Below are 4,058 nucleotides of genomic sequence, written 5' to 3' on the forward strand. Positions count from 1 at the left end.
ACATTTTTGTATGACCATTGATTTTACGCATAACTGTCTGCACATCTGCATTTGATGATTCAAATTACACGGAATTACATCGCGCGATATGCTATGATATTAATTTCTTTACCGTTCTTTACCGTTTCATTACCGTCCTTCACCGTTTCTTAATCGTTTTTACCGTTTTCTAAACCGTTTTTACCATTTCTAAACCATTTTTTACCGTTTCTAAACCGTTTTTTTTAACGTTTGTTAACCGTTCTTTACCGTTTATAAACCGTTTTTTTTTACCGTTCTTTACCGTTTCATTACCGTTTCTAAACCGTTTTTTTACCGTTTTTTAACGTTTCTTAACCGTTCTTTACCGTTTATAACCGTTATAAACCGTTTTTTTTTTTTTTACCGTTCTTTACCGTTTCATTACCGTTTCTAAACCGTTTTTTACCGTTTTTTAACGATTATATAATATATTGTCCTTGATGTATAACATGCATACGTTTGCAAAATCTTGTTGCACAGCACAGCGCAGTGTATGAGCTCATTAGTAATAAGAATATCATGTGTCACATTCTTTTTCTTGCGCATCTAATTGTCGAATGCATACATCGCTTGCAAAATCTTATCGCGGAGACACAGTGTACGTGCTCATTAGTAATAAGAATATTATGTTTCGCATTCTTTTTCTTGCGCATCTAATTGTCGAATGCATACGTTTGCAGAATATTAGAGTTTGCAGCTGTGACTAAAAATCACGCTGCGAAATGAGCGGGCGGCGTGGGCGGTGCGGGCGGCGCGGGCGGTGTGGGCGGCGCGGACGACGCAAAACCGGCCGCGAAAACCGCCGCAAAATCCGCCGCGGAAACCGCCGCGAAAAACGGCCGCGAAAACCGCCGCGAAAAAACCGCCGCAGATCGGTAAAATGATCTATCGAAAGCAGATAGAAAAAATTATATAATATCAGTAATTACCGATCATCGGTATTATGTAAATATGACAGTAATTATGGAAAAAATATATATGTGCTGATAAAAATTAAGTAATTAAATGTTGGTATATAATATCGGTAATAAATTACCGATCGTTGGTATTATGTAAATATTCTGGTAAAAATTATGTAAATATATGTTGGTAAAAAATTAAATATTGGTAAAAAAATTAAATATTGGTATATAATATCGGTAATAAATTACCGATCGTCGGTACTATCGGTATTGTGTAATTATATGTTGGTAAAAATTATGTAATTAAATGTTATATAATATCGGTAAAAATTACCGACCGTCGGTAACATCGGTGTGCCCCCCCCAATTACCCACCGATGATAACCACCTCCCCACCATGGTGACGTCATACTCCACGCCCGCGGTACCCCCCGCCCCTCACCCTCCCTCGGAGGACCTGGGTTAGAACCCCTATACTATACCTACTATGCAAGTAGCACATAATAAATATTTTTTTGTTAGTGATAAATATGTATTATTCAAATATGGACATATTATGTACGCTACAAAAAATTTTCCGGGTTTTGCCGAAATATGATCATTATATTATTATACTTTAGACATTTTTACATTATTCTGAGCAGATACGAGCTGTGGTAATTTGCGATATCTTATAATATTTTGTTATAAATATAATCGCTAACAGCTTAAAAATGACTATTATAGCAAGAATACTTTACTTATGAGAATTTTTCAACTGTAAAAAGATGTACGCGATAACAAGTAATACGTTATAGCCGCGCAAAGTATTTAAAATGAGGCATCTTCACACTGATATCTGAAAACATGCTCGCGCGTAATAGCCGAGTGACCGGACAACAAGATCGAAAACAAAGCAATTCTTACCGAAATGATATGCAGAAATACAACTGACACGCGGAAAGGAAAGAAGAAGAAGGAGAAGACGAAGAGGAAGAAGAAGAAGAAGAAAAAGAGGAAACAGAAGATGATAATTTTACATTTTATTAAATTGTTTTTATTTTTACGTCGATACTTACATTAATTAATAATACATGTTCCATTCATATTAACATTCATTATTATTCAAGAACCTAAAACAATTCATTTATACACATTTGTAGGTCTATTTTTCTTAATTAGTCCTGGGGGGAGGGGAAAGGAGACCTAAATTTAAATAAATATACTTAAATTCGGAATCAACAGCCCAAAAAATATAAAACAAATCATTTATGCTAAAATCTATCTATTTATTTGAATTTTGTCCGGCTAGATAGCGATCTATACCACTGTGCGTCGTATAAATTACATTTTATAAATAATATAACATACATAATATAATATACATAATATAAAATACATAATAACCCATGTACGATTTGCCGACTCTTGCCCGATGTCGACTCATGAGTCGACTCTGGCGATATCATGGCAAGTCGACTGTCATTTTTTCGAGCGCGACGTCGTCTAAGCTAGGCTTGCCAACTCTTGTCCGGTGAAGAGTCACGGCTCGACGTCGACAGGTTTACAGCAGCCGACATTCACTATCCGATGGTGGCGCGACGCCGATCCAAGCCAAACTTGCCGACTTTTGTCCGCGATATTGTCTTTCCACATAAAACAAAATATCTAATTTCCACATAAAATAAAATATCTAATAGACGTATATAATAAATCTATAAATCTATGGAACATTTATGTTTATTAAAGATGTAATCCATACATATGTATATATATATATATATATATATTGTCGCGGATCCGACGGGCGGAGCTCCCGTCGGGCAGCGAGCGAACGCGCTGATGTCGCCCAGCGCAGGGCGCGGTGAGTAAGGAGAGCGAATCGTACACAGTTTATCACTTGGTTTTAGAGCACTTTATTAAGGGCACGCCACTGATCGAGAATGCAGTTCGACGGCAAGAGATATCGAGACGGAAATCTTCCTGTGCCGACGGCCGGGTCAGCCGAGTGCGACGGAAATCTTCCTGAGCGATACTTGTTTGCTCCGCGGACGGAAATCTTGAGCGCGAGTGACGGAGATCTTCCGCGACCCTGGCGCGCGTCCGCGAGCCGTCGAACAGGCTTTGTCTCGAAAGCGTGGGTGTCAAAATGTCGTTACACACTATACAAAATCACATAGCGCACAAAGTAAATGACCGAGTAATGCGAAGAAAAGACGCGAGACGCGTCGAACGAGCCACGATCCGGTTGATCGGGATTTACGATCGCGGACGCCGCGGAGGCCTCGACAGATAGCGCACGCATGGTGCGAACGGAAACGACGTACGAAATTCGCCGTTTGTCGACTAAGAGCTCAGAGCTGGCCCGAAAGAGATAGATTGACTCTCGGCGCTCGAGCGGAGGCGCGGCGATGCTGCGGCTTCACCGCGTGGAAGGCAGCGCGAAAGCAACGGAGCTCGCGGTCCCGCTAGAAGACACGATAGTCGGCGGACCGCGTGGAAGCACGACGAGTTCGCAGATTCCGTTGCCTGAGCTTGCGATCAGCTGTTTTCGTGCTCCTCTCGCGTCGAGGTGCGAAGCACGGACTGAGTGACTGCTTTACTGCCCTCGTCGTCGACGAGGGCGGCTTTTAAAGAAAAAGCACTTGGCGACAAGTCGCTCGCTGGTTGGTCGCGGTTGCCGAATCTTCTCGATCATTGCCTAATAAGGTCCGCGTGGTAACAGCGGCGATCTAACGCGAGAGAAGAGTAGCGCGTTTGTTTGTTTGTTTGCGCGAGTGGTCGGCATGGCAACCGCGACCAAACAGCGAAATTAGTGCAGAAAAAATGTAGACTCGCGCTGCGGCTAGCGCGAGCCTGTTGCGATGCTGGCGATCGAACGTTCTAGAACGTTCGATCGCCTTATGCTAGAAATGAAATCTCGCTCTCGAACATATATATATACACAGTGTTCGGAAAGTAAAGGGACGCCCGAATATCAGGAAAAATATAAGTTTTACAAAAAAATATTTCAGACAAAAGTTGTGGCGTTTAAAAAGATGTATTTACTGATCACATCAGTTTGACCTTGGGTTGCGTAGCGAAGGTCAGGTCAAGGTCACATTAATTTTTTTAAATGGAACACCCCATTTTTCATTGCATATTCTTATAGCACAT

This window comes from Odontomachus brunneus, unplaced genomic scaffold (assembly GCF_010583005.1).
Source record: "Odontomachus brunneus isolate Ranch 3 - 2012 unplaced genomic scaffold, Obru_v1 Obru_scaffold_238, whole genome shotgun sequence".
Classification (NCBI taxonomy): domain Eukaryota; kingdom Metazoa; phylum Arthropoda; class Insecta; order Hymenoptera; family Formicidae; genus Odontomachus; species Odontomachus brunneus.